This window comes from Nothoprocta perdicaria, unplaced genomic scaffold (genome assembly GCF_003342845.1).
Source record: "Nothoprocta perdicaria isolate Ctin4 unplaced genomic scaffold, notPer1 scaffold_28, whole genome shotgun sequence".
Taxonomy (NCBI): Eukaryota; Metazoa; Chordata; class Aves; order Tinamiformes; family Tinamidae; genus Nothoprocta; species Nothoprocta perdicaria.
The window spans coordinates 3,035,702-3,051,752 of NW_020455510.1; the positions used below are offsets into that span (position 1 = coordinate 3,035,702).

The 16,051-nt window shown below is 37.2% G+C and overlaps 1 protein-coding gene across 1 annotated transcript in view; it reads left to right on the top strand.

Moving 5' to 3' along the window:
- The first annotated feature begins 555 nt into the window (after positions 1-555).
- WT1 (Wilms tumor 1) overlaps positions 556-16,051 on the top strand; it is a 70,987-nt gene continuing 55,491 nt past the window's right edge. The window contains exons 1-3 of the mRNA XM_026041181.1: positions 556-652; positions 3,972-4,052; positions 4,184-4,318. The gene's annotated coding sequence lies outside the window, so the exon portion shown is untranslated. The remainder of the gene's footprint in view (positions 653-3,971; positions 4,053-4,183; positions 4,319-16,051) is intronic.

Below are 16,051 nucleotides of genomic sequence, written 5' to 3' on the forward strand. Positions count from 1 at the left end.
CCCTTTTTCCCTTTTTCCCTTTTTCCCTTTTTCCCTTTTTCCCTTTTTCCCTTTTTCCCTTTTTCCCTTTTTCCCTTTTTCCCTTTTTCCCTTTTCCCCTTTTTCCCTTTTCCCCTTTTCCCCTTTTCCCCTTTTCCCCTTTTCCCCTTTTCCCCTTTTCCCCTTTTCCCCTTTTCCCCTTTTCCCCTTTTTCCTCTTTTCCCCTTTTTCCTCTTTTCCCCTTTTTCCTCTTTTCCCCTTTTTCCTCTTTTCCCCTTTTTCCTCTTTTCCTTTTTCCTTTTTTCCTTTAAGCCTGAAAGATTATTTACTATTTTGTGTGCATGTCCGTGTATTAGGATATAAATAAGAAGACTTTAGGTGTATTGGGAGTGAAGCCTAGTAAGAGAAAGGACAAGAATTTCCCAATCAGTGGCTTARTTTTGTTCTTGAAGTCACCTTAGCTTGTATTCCAATTGAAAATAACAAATAATCACTTGCTATTACCAAGGTGCAGCATGCTTTTTCAGTTAGAAATCAAGAAATTCCCCATTCAGCTGCTCTGTCGAACAAAGAGGGACTTAGGTTCACTTTCCTGATGCTTCAACGGTTAAAATAAAGGTCAAAAAGAAAATAGCATTAAAACAAGAAGCAAACTTCTGTTTCCCTATAGCTTGTAAGTATTCCTGGGTATAGGCACTTAGAAAACACCTAGACACATTCATGTGTCTAACATTTAATCCACAGTTAATTGGATTAAATATTTCTAAAGACTTGTTTAATAAGATCTGGAATGCCCTGAAAGAAGGGTCTGTGGATGGCTTATTGTTGCTATGTAACAGTACTGGCTAGGATGTAATAAACGAGCTTTTTATTACTCCAGAAGTCATTGAGTAATAGTAGATAAATATTTCTTTAGAGAAATATAATCTGGCAAGCAGTAATAGAGTTCTGGGATGCCAAGAAAAGGGAACGGAGATGATTGCTCTTTTAATGAGAATTTTGAGGTTGGAACCAGAGTGCTGTGTTTTGTGTTCCTTACGTTAGAACGGGTGAATCATCTTGCTGCTACAGTGTTTTATAAAGTTGTGTCCCTGACATAAAATAACTGAGATATAAATTATATATATATACATATACATGAGTTCCAAGTAACTGGAGATAGTGTTTTATGCTTCTAGAGTTTAAAAACGTAATCGTCAATTTGAAGAAAGGTATTCTAATTTATTTGTCTTACCAGGGAGTGCCTTCGCAGTGGTACCACTCTTAAGCAAAAAGAGGTGTTGCTTTGCTGTTGCTGAAACACTCACCTAGCTTCATTTTACAAATGAGATTTTAGCAATAAATGTGGAAACACGAATAAAATGAGGCTGTGCTATCACCATTTGGTGTTCTCAATGGTTTGTGTTTAGAAACTTTGGACAATCTTCAATGTTAATGGCAGCCTTTGAGTTTTCAGAAATGTTCGTAGCTCTTGTGCCACTCTGTGTAAGATTAACTAAGAAAAAACTATCAATTGGTGATGAACTTAGGGATGTATAGACTAAGGAATGCAACTCTGAAAAGCTGCCCTGCTTTTGAAGGAGCAGATGCTGCTTTTGTCATCCTGGAAATTCCCTATGAGAATTTTTCATTCCCTGGTAAAGTGAATCTTGATGGATTCCAGTGCACAGTCAGGACGCACGTTCTACCCATCCTACAAAATGCTGAAATGCAAAATATTTGAAGAAATCAAAGTCACAATATGAATTCTGGAGGAATACTGTGAACTTATAGGCCAGCATTTGCATCCACTTGTAAAGAAAAGCTAGGGATTTTACGTATTTGGATCATACCTCACACCCATTATGTGATCTGTCCATAACCTGCTCTTATTGCAGCCCATTAAATATTTTAGCAATTACTTCTAATAAAGTCTTTATATAAAATATGTCAAATATACTAAAAGCATTATAAGTTTCAAGCTTTTTTTTTTTTTTTTTAAATAAAATAGTCACCTTATCCTTGTGAGCACCGTAAATTTCAGAGAGAAAAAAAAAACAGCTTTTCAGAATTYCTCTATATTTTTGTTCCTAAATTCCTAAATAAGACTTCTGTCTACTGGCCTTTTCATGTTTTTCCATACAAAACCTGTCCAGAAAATAGCTAAACTTAAAATTATTGTTGCAACAGCAGCACCTACTTCTAAGTTGCTATAACACAGAGCAGAGTGAAGCTAGAAAAGGCTCAAACTAATTAAACTTTATGACTCAAATAGCTTTGTTTTTGGATAGTAATTGCACTCTTCCTTTTTTTTTAATCGTTCAAATCATCCCATTAATTTATTCTAGTTGTGTATTTTTGAAAGGTACCATTAATTTCAAATAGTTTATTTTAATATACATATATCATTATATCAAATTATATGCATATACATGTGCATATTATATATATATATAAAAAAAATTTAAATACTTTAAAAATGGCTATCTTGGATCAACATTTTTGAGWTTACTGATGGGTGTCTCCTTTGTGTGCCTAATCTGAAATGAGGTCTGATTTTTGAGGATGGATGCTTAGTACTTTTAAAAGGSAGATGACTTGCATCTAATACTCCTGGAAGCAATCTTGTGGGCGTAAAGGATGACTTGGCATCTGGCTGTGCTACCAGCAATATGGGTAGGTCATATATATGATTTGCCCTCCATCTTTGGAAGGCAATTCAGGTAGTTTGTAGTGTTTGTAGACAAGGTGTGTATTTAGTGCTAGTTTGTGTTCTAGGATATTGTGCCTTGTTACAAGCTGCCAGTCTGAAACTTTACCATATATTATTCTAAATATACAAAAATAAAATAGCCATTGATCACACCAAGTAGACAGGACATGACTTTTAGGAGCTCTGCTGAAATAGCCACATATGGTACGTTGCATGATACTTTATTTGTCCCCAAAGAGTTGAGATGATAGATGGTAGCTGGAATTTGAACTTGTACATCAGGAAGTCCATTGTCTGTAAAATGAACAGAGCAACTACCATGCAAAGAGGATGTAGTGGAAGAATGCGTGTCAGTTTTATTGGAATGATGACATTCCTGTAGGAGCGAGGCCATTCTTTATAATCCTGACCGCAATTAGTGAAGCCCATTCAGAAAGCTGGTGCAGATGGAGTTAAAGCTCTGCCGACGGAGTCAGAGATGCCTGCAAGGCTTGGGGGAAGGCAGGTCTTCAGGGTGGAGCGGGACCAGCACCTATACCTCCTCTCAGAAGCAGCTGCTGTGTGTATGGATGTGCGTGTGGGCACATACACACAGAGAAGTGCTTATTTCCAACTAATGCTTGGCTGCTGCAGGGAAAAGTGGGCCTGCCACTGGCACCCACTGTGAGCTGGTTTGGTGTGTGGGTTTTGTTGGTGGTGGGGTTTTTTTGCTGTTTCTAGTAAGCAGGCTGGGAAGAGAGTGTCTAAARGAGAAGTGATATCTGTTCTGCATTCTCTCAGCAAAGTGATGGAAGAAATAAAGTTCTGCAGGTGGCATGTCTTAAAATCTAGTCTTTATACAGGTAAGGATTTCTTTCAAATCAGCAGGTAGCTTTTGAAAATGAAGGTTTTAGAGTTGGATTCTAGAAAGTTATCTTCCTCCATTAACAAAGTGGGCAAAAGAGATCATCAATATAGAAGAGAAGCACAGGCTCTGTGATGGTATACTTTTCCCTTTTCCTTTTTTTTTTTTTTTCTTTTTCTTTTAAATTGTATCTGTAGTGAAGAGATGAAAGCTGAGTTTTCTCTCTGAAGCACTGGGTAATAACTGGTCAGTAAAAACTGATCTAGATCAGTAAAAACGGATCTAATTGCAGACACTCTCTTTCATCCCTAATGCAGTATGTTTTGGGCTGAGTGCCCCCTTGAGGTCTTTGGCACACAGTGACCTGGAAGAATCTCTGGTRGTGTTACTCTATGTAAGCTGTTCTAGGAGTTCTTCCTTTAAACGTTTTCCTCCCTTTCTTTTTTTCCCCTTTAGGGGAGGTGCTGTAGCTGTGCTAGACTGAGGTGCAGCTACTATTCTACTACTGTATGAATTATGGACAAAAACATAGAAAAGGTAAAAAATGATCTATAGTTTCATCTAGGTCCAAGTCAACCAAAACAGATCTGTTTTATATTTAGACATTGTGATTAGCTTTATTTTATATAGAAATGTGCTTCCTACTTATGTTTCTGTATTTTTCTTAGTTCTGTGCAGGACTAAAGTGCTAAAAAAAATATCCTTCGAGCATCTTTCTGCAAGATATATCAGAGATCTCAAGGGGAAGCCTGTTGTCCTTACTCTGCCAAGTTGTGTAGTCTGAAGGACTCTGAATAACTTCAGTAAGTATCTTAACTTTTGATTGCTTATCTATTTTTCTTATAAACTGTTTGAAAATTGTGCACATTTCTCCACTTATTTCAAATTCACTTTATCATTTACAAAAACCTACAATTGTCCCGATGAGCATACTATCTTATTTAAAATATTTATTAAATATTCTGAGTTTAAGAAACAACATTTAGCATTTTGTTATTAATAATAATATTGAAATTGGACATGGGATATTTTGGCTTTAAAAAGCCCTTATAAATATATTTTGTTTGGACCCTTGATGCACTTATTTTGCTAGTGTAGCAGGTGTTTTTCTTAACCATTTTTTTAGGAGAAATCCCAAGTTTAGAGGAAATGAGCACTCGATTATTTAAATTTCCTGAGATTAGAGGAAGAACACTTTGCCAAACAATGCCTCTTCACTTCAAAACCTCTCCTCATAAATTATGTTAGGAGATCTTATTAAAAGTCTGTAAAAATTTCCTATTAAAAATGGTTGATTGCAGTCCAGACCATCACAGCTTTTGTGCTTTTGGTGAAATACCACAGCTGTCGCAAAGAAATATATTGTGAGACAAAAGGTTTTGTTTCCTTAGTCATAAATTATTTTTGTGATATCCGAACTAAGATAAAACTTTCACTTATGTTTGAGTGAAGGAAGATTCCAGTGATAACTTGTTCAAAAATCTATAAAAAGAAAATAAGAATGTAGATCTAGATAGCAAATTAGAATCAGACTTCCTTTTTGTTTAAGCAAAGCAATTATTTCTGAAGTCAGGGAAGATTATAACCAGGGATAATAGCATGACTTACAAAAGCACAGAGCCTATGTCTCAGTAGAACCTGAAGTTTGAGMTTTCAACTCTGACCTTCTGAAACTATACACTAAAAACGTTTAGTGTTGGCTAATTTTTAAACCAAAATTAAACAGCAATAGTCTCTTTGCCATCTATACTTACAGAAAGCACTAGACAAATACTCAAAAAAAAAAAAAAAGAAGAAGAAATTTATAGGCTGGAGTTTTGAGAACAAATCAGCTTTAACTGTATTTATTTTTCTATAGGCAAGTGATATTTTTGGTAGAAATTCCATAGAAACAGTGGTCTATTTGAGGAAGAATGTTTGTATGCATATATATAGAATAGACTCCATTTTTTGCTGTCAGAGCTGAATTCTGCTCATCCAGTCCATGAGCAGAAATGAATTTCAGGTTTGATCTAAGCCTGTAATGAGAATATATTTATATACATAGAAAGGCACAATGTATAAGCATTATTTTCTGAAATTAGTTGCTAAATAATTCTGCATTAAAGATAAATTAGGTTATTCACCATTTGCTCATGTGCCTTTGTTTTATATACAAAGTTTGAATTTTTCAGTCTCATCCATTTGTTATAGACAGAGGTTGGTGAATAAAGATGATACAGGTGCTGGGATATGTATGGAAAATCAATATGCTCGTCCTAACCTCAACAGTGTTTTCATTACATTGAACRCTATTGTATGCCCATACAACCTTTAACAGTACCTTCAGAAGGCTTGACTGGAGTATCTTTACATATGTATCAGAAGCGTACAAGACAAAAGCATAAGATGGTTTTATTTCCTGCTATGTAATTTAGAGAAATACAGTATGTTGCCTTGATCCTTTAATCAGATCCATTGCTCTAGCCCCCCATTTTTTCCCCAAGTAAGGTTTTTTTATAAATCAAAATCCRTTTTTGTAGCCCTGTTTTAAGGCAACATGTGCTGTGCATTCTCCATTTCAAAGTATTGCTTGAGCTGAAAGAATTCTCAAGATAAATGTCTTTAGCATAAAGTCTAAAGCAAAATAATCCATCTTTGGGAATGATTTCCTTTGTGAGGATGAAGATATATATTTCATGTCCCAGATATGTACCTGGRACAGGGACAAGGTGAGTCACTTTTTTCTCAGGAGTATTTACTTTGTTTTGGTGGATTCCAGGAGTTGATGCACACCAGTGTGGAGGGGGTGGCTGAGGCAATGACTACATATCGCTCCAGTCACTGCTGAGGGATGTGTGGAGAGTTTTYGGGGAGGAGGGCAGACCTAAAGCCTCTTTACTTCTCTACCTTGGTAGGATCTAGCTCTGTCTTCTCACTCACACTGAACGGTCCTTTACAAGTAATCCCACCAATGTCAGTGGGACTTTTGTGTAATAAAGTCCTGTCTGACAAAAATATGGATATCAGAATCTGGCCCTGCTGGTACTAATTCCATTTTAATGAATACCTAAATGGAGTTGTTATTAAAAAAGTCTGTTTCCTAATATTCAATAAATCAAAACTATAAAATCAGTTTGCCAGTTGTTGCCATTCTAGTCAAAGCCAGTTTCTCTTGTATTGAAAAAATAGTACATACTGTMTTCATTCAGAACAGATGAATTGTAATACTCTTATCTGCTTCRTAAGATTTATTTCTAATGATGAAGACTAAAGAAAAGTATGGGAACTTTAAACATTTATTAGTTTTATTACAGCACCGTATATTTGTGAGATGTTTCCCAGAAAATTTACTTACCCTAAGAAGCTTATTCCGTAACTGAATAGAATAAACCCAGCATTATTTGTTTCTCCTTACATATCCGTTTTATTCTATAAACTGGGTCTTGGGCATGTTATGAGAATCCAGAAGTATATATTAAAKCCTGTTAAGATTTGGTAATCCAGTCACCTAATGAAAGTTTACTAGAGCAGTAGTGTAATATGCTACTGGAGAACCTGACAGGACTCTCCACTGCTGTGAAACAAAATTGGATTCTCCTTGTGGAAAATTATTTGGATTTTAGCTGGGCTGTGTCTATACGTTGAGGAAGATTGACCTGCTTACTTTCATGGTGACGTATACACCAAGGACAAGGAAGTGTTCATGATGCTATTTTGACTTTGTTGCACACTRACAAATTATAAATAGAGAGGGATAACTGAATTTGCGCAAGTAAAGCATAAAGTTGTCGTTGTACAAAAAGACCAACAGGAAAAAAAATCAAGCCAAGTATTTTTCCTAGGAATTTGCTAAATCATTGAAATCCAAATGTTTCACAAGGGTGAGGAGTGCGTAGTTCCAACAAGATGTTCAAGGCAGCAGACAAATTTTCTGATTTTGTACCTTAACACATGGCAGGATGCCAGACTCTGTAGCTTTGTGGCAGTCCACCAGGCACCGTGATGTGGGGCCAAGGATGCCARCTCCTCCATTGCTCTGCAGCAGCCTACCAGGCTGTTTTTATAAATTACRTATTTTCTCCAACCATAAATATTGCTCCTAAAAAGGATACTGAAATGAAGATAATATGACTTTTTAGTAATAGGTCTTCTAGTGTCAACCACTCTGTGTTTAAACTGTTCAATTTTCAACAGAATTAAAGATGTACATAGTATATTCTACCTCCTGCAGACTGCAGTTGTTAAAAGAAAATAAATCACTTAAACAGGGTCATGAGCAACAAAGGCCAAAATGGGTTCAAAGTTTACAGGTCTCTACATTTATCAGGTAGAAATATGCTACATTTCACTATTTCATAAAATATCCTTTTATGAAAAAGCCATCAATCTTTGTATGTCCCACTAAAACTGATTTCTCAAATGAAAGAAATGAATGATGACATTGAATCAAGAAATCGTTTATGAGTTTATATTTTTTCAAGACCACCATGACTTTCACATACGTTTTCAATTTTGGTAAGGATGTGATTATCATGTGGATGTGTTTTACTCCCACTGTCTGTACTAAGGGATCTGTCAGAACTGTGTACCCTTTCTTGGGCAGATCAGGATTTGTTCAGATCTTTTCATTAATCTCCAGTGGTATTTAGCCAGCGTTAGATATAATTTCTGTACATTATCTACATATTWTCTGTTTATATACTATAAATATATATATTACATGCAAGTTCACATCTAGAATAAAAGTACATCTAACTGAGATAGTTATATCTGAAAGAGTTTAACATTTCAATCAGAATGATTTCTATATGTCTATCATACTCCACAAAATTCCTTCTGAAGTACTGTTTTTCTCTTACGGATCTTTCCTTACCRTGACCTGCTTCCTCCCAAGTCACCAAACTCTTAGACCAACCACACAATTGCGATACTTGGAAACATTCTGTATTCTAAATTCTGTAAAGTGTAATACTTTGGACCAGGAATAGCATATTACTGTCTATTTCTCACCCTGTGGCAGCAGCAGCATAACAAATAGCATGCTGTGCTATGCTGTGCTATAGTGAAGTGATTTCTGTTTTGCTCAGTGATGTGATCTTGGTACTGTCTCTATGTAAAGCAAACAAGAGCATGACCTTCATAGATCTCACATGAAAAATGGGTGCAAGTAAATACATACTGTTTATTAAGTAGCAGTCTTATAAGAAGAAAAGAAATATTGATAAGTAAATTAGAACTTCTGAGAGAACTTAAAACTGGGGCTTTTCACTTTTTTTTTTTAAATTGGGTAGAATTGAATCAAAGCATTGAAAATAAATTAAAAAGTCTGAGGCCGTGTATATTGTGTCACAATCGCACAATGCAGTTTGAGAAGCCGTTYACCACTTCATGAATCACATTCATCTTCTTCACCTGAAGAAAAATAAGAACTAAGGCTTTAGGACAGTTTCCATTGTAACTAGAATGGAAACATTATCTTAAAAGAATCTTAGAAGCACTTTCCCTTCCTTTGACTCTTATAAAATCTATGGAAACCTTGTTAAATGTCCAAGATACAAGCAGTATTTTTCATGTGGTAAGATAGTTAAATTCTATTAAGGTGATCATCTACACTGTAAACAGTGAGTGTAATCTTCAGTTTGAAGAGGAAATTTCTAAGCAAAAGTTTAATAATGTATTCTGTAAATGCATGCAGTTTTGATGCATGGGAATATGTCTTCATGTCCCATATAGTTTAGTGTAGCTGCTTCTAACCTTGGCTGTTTTTGGATGAGGTGGATGATGGTGGCTGTAACTCCAGAACTCTTGCTCCAGGGAGGGCAGGAGGAGTGGCGGAGTGGGAAGGGTCCTCCTTGGCTCTTCCCAACCACTGTTTGACATGTCATGAAAAGAAAAGGTGAATTCCTTCTTTAACAAAACATTGTCTCTTTTACTAATCTGTCATTGATTCCCATACTGATGGTAAGACGTCTGTAGCTAATCCATGGAATCACATTATCTTTACAGTGTTTTCAGTTATGAATTTATTAAAGAGTGAAAGGTATTTTGTGATAAATCTGTTTCAGAACCAATTACCAATATGTCTTTATGACGTTTTAAAACCATTTCCCAAGCCTGGAAAAGCCAAGAGTTTCACCAGATAATTATGTGCTCCTACATTTTTGTTTCATTGTCAGTCAGTTAAAATACAGACTAAAAACAGGATGCCTGGTTTTCCTGCATCTTTCCTTATTTAATATGCATCTGTTGAATGCCCTCTCATTCAACCCTTCTCTAAGCTGTATGGTCTTCATCATTACTGTCTCTCCTCATGAAGAAATCTTTTCCTACTTTTAATCATTCATCTGTGGTTTCTGACCCTTTTTGTGAGAAAAGGTTGCGGAAGTTTTCTTGAAGAAAAGGTTTTGAAGGATATATCTCTCTCTAAGGTACCAGAAGTGCGGCATGCTACTGCTAAAGAAGAGAGCTGAGGTATCTCTAAAACAGTGCAGATCTCCATTTCTGAAGAATGCATCTCAGTAGGAATTACCCTGCTATTATTATTCTCCCTTGCTGCTTAATTCAAAGCGCACAGTGATATGTGATATGTATTTGTCTTGCCCTGTCCTCCAGGACATACTAATGTGCTGCTGGGTAAAAAATACTTGCTTTAAAAGTACTCAAATTCTGGCAAACATTTTTTAGGGGAGCTGCAACTTGAGAACATCTCTTCTTAGGAAACAGAACAGTTCAGAAACTTCTTAACCATTTGAGTGCAGTTAGTTTTGCATTTTAACCCCGTATATGATAAAATGAGCTATATATTTCAAATATGTAATATATTGTATAATTCTAATTAGCTTTTTTTTTTTCTTTCATTCACTGACAAGTAAACTTTTGTTATAAACCCCAGGGTTTTTTTTATGAGCAGTGTCTTGCTTCCATAACTTGATAACCTAGCTACTACCCTTTATATTATTTTTATATTCTCTCTTTTCTGAGTTTACTGTGTGCTGTTGCCTTCTTGCCTTTAAAATGCCTTTGGGGAACTAGGTGAGCTGCCAAAAATTTTGTGCCTTTGCAGTCACAGAAGAGTGCAGGCTTCTGTCTCTGCCATGTTAGCACAGCAAGGCCTAGCCTTACTGAAAAAGCAGCAATGTCTGCTTGCCTCTTCAGCCAAATTTTTTAATATGATACTTCTAACCAGAAGAATGGTTAATTGTTTAATCAATTTTTCTTTAYGCTCTCTCAGTACTTCTTCCTGCCACAGGTTTGCACGAATAAAAACTGATCAACGCATATAATGCATATAACCTTGTAATGTTTTACAGAGCTACTGATTTTACAGCACTTCGTATACATATTTTTTTCACATTTTTCACATACAAATCACATACAAAGAATTTACATGCATTTCTAACATGCTTTTAAAAGATACAAAAAGCAATATAATTAAACTATAATAGCCTTCTAGCCAAGCTTCAATAAGACTACACAATGAATCTCAATTAAGAGAAGTGTGAATTTGGTCTCTAAAGAAAGAAACAATTTGCATTCAAATACTGAGGATAAGATTTATCTCTGTTTAGTATAGGGATCTGCATGTGATCTGGTCATGGATACTTAGTTGATGAAGAGAAAAGGACATTTATAGAGGCAACTTATTTGATTTATTTATGTTAGTTGTCCACATAAGAGTGTCTACCTTATTTCCAGCTCAGTGAAGGGGTGAGTTGGCGGACATCTAATAAAGTGATGCACGACACAAAAGAATGTGATAGTGAGTGCAGGCTAATTATTAGTCCTGGATAATATAATATTGACAGAGTTCACATAGTCACATCGTATGATATACTAATGTTATGTTGCATTTGTGTTATGTTGTATTATGTTCCTCTGATTTCAGACAAATTAATTTACTGATGGTTGTGTGCAATACTGAAAATTAGCAGATTATAAAAATACTTTTCAGCTGAAACGTGACAATGGTTCATGAGTAGAACATGAGTAGAAGAGACAGTTTCAGAGGTTCGGTTACAATTGATGTTTTCCTTTCAAATCTAGTATTACTGTAGCATTCTGGAAAGTGGGCATTTCTCACTGGAAAACACCTTGTCAGAGCTAATTTACCCTAAAAAAATAGTTTTCTTATTAAAAAAAAAAAAAAAAAAATGTGGGAAGGGCTGTTTTTACCAGCTAGGAATTCTATGCTCAAGGAGACTTTAATGGGAATAGCTGTTTTGATTGTCTTAACTTCTGTGAGCCTTTAGCTGGATTTTGTGTCGTTTGCCTGGTGTGTTAATGGAGCTTTATATTCAGTTCTTCCACATTTCCAAATCACCAAGAAAACTATTTGATTAAGGAGTAATTATGTGGCTGTGCATGCTCAGTCTTCTCATGGCTTTGAAGAAAAGTGGTCAGCTACTCTGCAGTTTGTGATAGCTTTTTAAGTGTCAKGTGAAGGCTGACAGAGATCACATTTCTGTGTTTTGCTGCTCAGCCCAGASCACAGCCTCTAGAGGTAATGGATCTCTGCAGAACTTCACTGGAGCAGATCACCAAACAGTGCAGGATTTCAAGAGCTGATGCACTTTTATTGCTACAATATTCTTGTCATGAAGGTGATGGGTTTTGTATTGTGGTTTCATATATCAGTGTGGTTTTATATCTAAAAGCCAAGACCTAGTGGTAGGCTTGATAGCTTTCTTTTTTTTTCTTTCCCTTTTTTGAAATAGAGGCTCCGCTTTTGTTCCTAGAGTTGAGTTGTTTCTATGTGACAGGTTTCTGAGTGTATATATTCATATATGCCGTWGAGAAGAGACTAGATGCCCACATATGCAGAACAGCTAGAGTCCAATACTGGTAACTTAAGAGAGGTCCTGCTGTTACAGAGGACTTCAAATTTGAAAAATTCCTGTGAAAAGTTTCATAAAAATATATCCAACCATGTCTTAACTAGGTAGGGATATGAGTTTGACACCTAGAACCAGCCATTGGGAAGTATCACATTGGTCTAGCTGTGGTCAAAGTTTTTTGCTCTGCAGGTAGTTTGTGAGCACCAGGATGTGGGAAGTGTCACTTCCCCTGTGGCCTACAGCATCTCATACAGTGGGGCTAACCTTGATTGTGGCTTTTAATCTGTTAGGATAGGCATGTTTTCTGTTTTGCTGCAGCCCATGGGGGTTGCTGCCTAGCCCTCTCTCTCAGAGCCAGCCACCATATGTGCCAGCTGGTTTATCAGTAAGGCCTCACCTTGCCTTTCTCTCTGCCTGTTTCACAGGTTTCTTCATACAGTCTCTGGCAGGGTGTATGGAGGACAGGAGAAAGTGAGAAAGTCTGAGGTACCTACGAGTTTCTGTTGCTCCTCTCTGTTCTGGGAGTGTGAGGCAGGATGCAAGTGCCTGCTCTGTGCAGTGCGTCCCAGAGTGTCCCTCTGTAGCCCCAAAATACATATGAACTGCAGCATGTTCCAGCCAACCACATGAAACTGCTCAGGAGGGCTAGTTACTGCTCTAAAAAATCGCATAGTTCTTTTCTCCCCTTTTATAAAAGGAACACAATAGAAGACTGAGATTTTTATATCCTATCTTCATTGAAGCAAATGTATACAGACAAGTTATAAAATACTGGAATGTGGTTTATATTAGATGCATATGTGCCATGGTCATTTATGTATGCCAATAATTTATTCATTGTTTAGCAAGGCAGAGGACATCTTTAACCCCACTCTTACAACTCTAGGAGTTCAATACTCTACTTCCCAGTGATGATTCAGGCTGCCCCACGGTGCCCTTCTGACATCTGCGTGAATTCCACTTGCATGAAGCTCCAGCTTGACCTGGGAGCAGCAYGAGGACCGCAGCATTGCTCTGTGTTAAGTAACCACAATCTGCTGCGACCGACTCGCAGAAGGAGCCAGGTATTTTGGAATTCCACCTTTCCCCTGGAAAGTCATTAGCAAGGACACCAGTACCAGGGACACAGGCTCAGTTTTGAATGTGCACAGCAGGTCTTGGCAAGCTCAGAGCTTTCTGCAGCAGCTGTTGTTTCACACTCCTTCATCCCACTGGGGTCCTGTTCTTGTACGTGGGCAAGCTGCACCTGGCGAGCTGTTTGGCAGCATCATGGATTGCTGGTGCCCGAGCCACTTACATCTCCACTTTCTGTTGCCATATCCTTGCTTCGTTCATTGTAAAGTAGAGGAGTTGAGAGCCCTTACGGGCCACCCTGTCAGTGTGCCAGAGCCCAGGGGCTTCAGCAGGAGCTCGGGAAGGACACGTGGGTCTTCCGTTCAACACAGAACATTAATCGCAGCAGTGAAATGTCTAAGTAAACAGTTTTAAGAGAAGTCTAGCAATATTTGGAGACGCAGAATATGGAAATATGGACCCAAAGATGTAGAAGTACTTAGAGGTTAATTTCACTTCTGAATTTCATATATTTTAAAAATAATCTTTGTCGACAAAATATTTTTTTTATTTACGCTGGATAAGGACAGTCCTATAAAGCTTTCTTCCCTATTATTTTCTGTTAAATGTATATGTGCATGTTAAAGGATTTTAGTGGTGATGAGTATTTTATGTCGTGCTGTCTATGAAATGAGACATGAAGACTTTTAAAAGCTGTTGTTTTTCTTGACTTCACCTTCATTAATCTTATTTAGTTTCTGGATGGGGCTATTTTGTGAGCACCACTGATGGGTAATGTTTTCTTTTCCAAAGTTCATGATTCTTCTATTCAAATCACTAATTTTCACTGCTACACTTCAGTGGTTTAGTGCTTCCCAGGCATCTAGGCATGAGTTTAATTAGCAGTGCTGAATAAATTCTGAGACATGATTCATCTTTCTTGACATTGGGATCTAAGTAACAAAAATACAATTTTAAGATGTACTTAAAAGATGTGATAATGGCTTTTTATGTGTATAATTGGTAAAAGATTCAGATGTAAATTTGAAAAAAAATCATTTTACTTGACAGGCTGCTTTTAATTTAACTAAGAGATATGGGATTCAGTCATGTTTCCTTGAAGTCATTGGTATTTTGTTTTCAAAACAGTAAACTATGAGCGGTCCTGAGCACATGCATTCCAATTTAAAGCGGTGCACTAGAGCTTCCTTAGACTAAGTATTTGATTTGCTAAACTTCAGAACTATCACAGATAGTGATAGGCACAGAGGCCTTTTATATTTTGAGCAGCACGAGTAGAAATCTGCTGAAGGGAAAGTGTCATTTTCCAGTCTGCATGAATGGCTGCAGAGCAGAGCTCCAAATTCTGTCTTTTCTTTTCCTCTGAACTGAGAGGGGGTGTATTTCTAAGAACTGGTGTCATGAGGGGCAAGCAGGGAGAGTACAGAGAGAAAGAAGGAGGAAGGCCAGGGAGGTGGGATTTAAATTGAAAAGTGGTGTTTTAGCATGCCCAGTAGGTAGTGTGAGCAGCAGGTTACAGAGAACCTGGCCTCCTGCTGCTGTGTAGCACCTTCCATGCAGAAATTTCACAGCATTTTACACCCGTCCAATAATGGGTGACAACTCTGCCTCATGACAGCTCTGGGAAGAATTAAGTGCAGTTTTCCACAGTTTACATGCAGGGTTCAGAATAGTCAGTAACTCGCCCAAGGACAGCTGTGAGCTACACAAAGCCAAACTGCCTGACTCAGAATCATGGAATCATAGAATGCCGAAGGTTGGAAGGGACCTCAGAGGTCATCGAGTCCAACCCCCCTGCTCAMGCAGGGTCACCGAATCCSGGGTTTAATTCTGAGACCACTTCCTCTGCTCTAGTACATGCAGCGCCGTGAATAAAAAATATGGGTTGTTTAGCGCCTTTCTCATCTAGGCACAAAGAAATTAAGGACAAATTGTGGCTGTAGCTAGTTTCCTGGCTTTTGTCAGATTCAGACAGATCCCAAATGTTATTTTAATGTAACCTTCAAAGAAACCCCTTGCTATTAATTTTGTATTTATTGCTGTTACACTGACCCTAATGAATTTTTTAAAATGAATTTGACAGATGTCACAAATATTTTCAGTGCAGTTTAACATCATTAAATATAACCTTTCCTAGAAAAAAAAAAAAAGGTTTTGTGAAGTGAATATAGGATTAGTGCAAATACTGGATTTTGTAAAATTAAGGGTGTTGCGTATTACTTAGTGCACAGACTAGATCTTAGGGAATAATGTTTATGAAGCAGCAGGGCGAGATTCCCCCATCTGTGTCTCCTCGATATGTCTCACCTAGAGGGACCAGCTCCCTTAACTCTGCTCAGGAATTTAGCCYTCAGGCATTAGATATAGTTGGTCATTCTTGCAGAGGCAAATTCAGTGACCTTAGGAGTTTTTTTTGCAGATACATTTWTTATTATTATGTTCTAGTGTGATAGCCGAGAAGGTTCTATGTACAGCACTTCATACCTGGTGGCCTTGATTCTACTGGGGAAGAAGGGCAAAGAATAAATTGTAGTTCTTTACATTGTGTGTGAAATGTATGAAGCACTGTAAATACATAATAATTATGCAGGCCATCAGAAATGTAAAATTAATGATTTGAGGACTGGATTCTGCTGGATTCAGGTA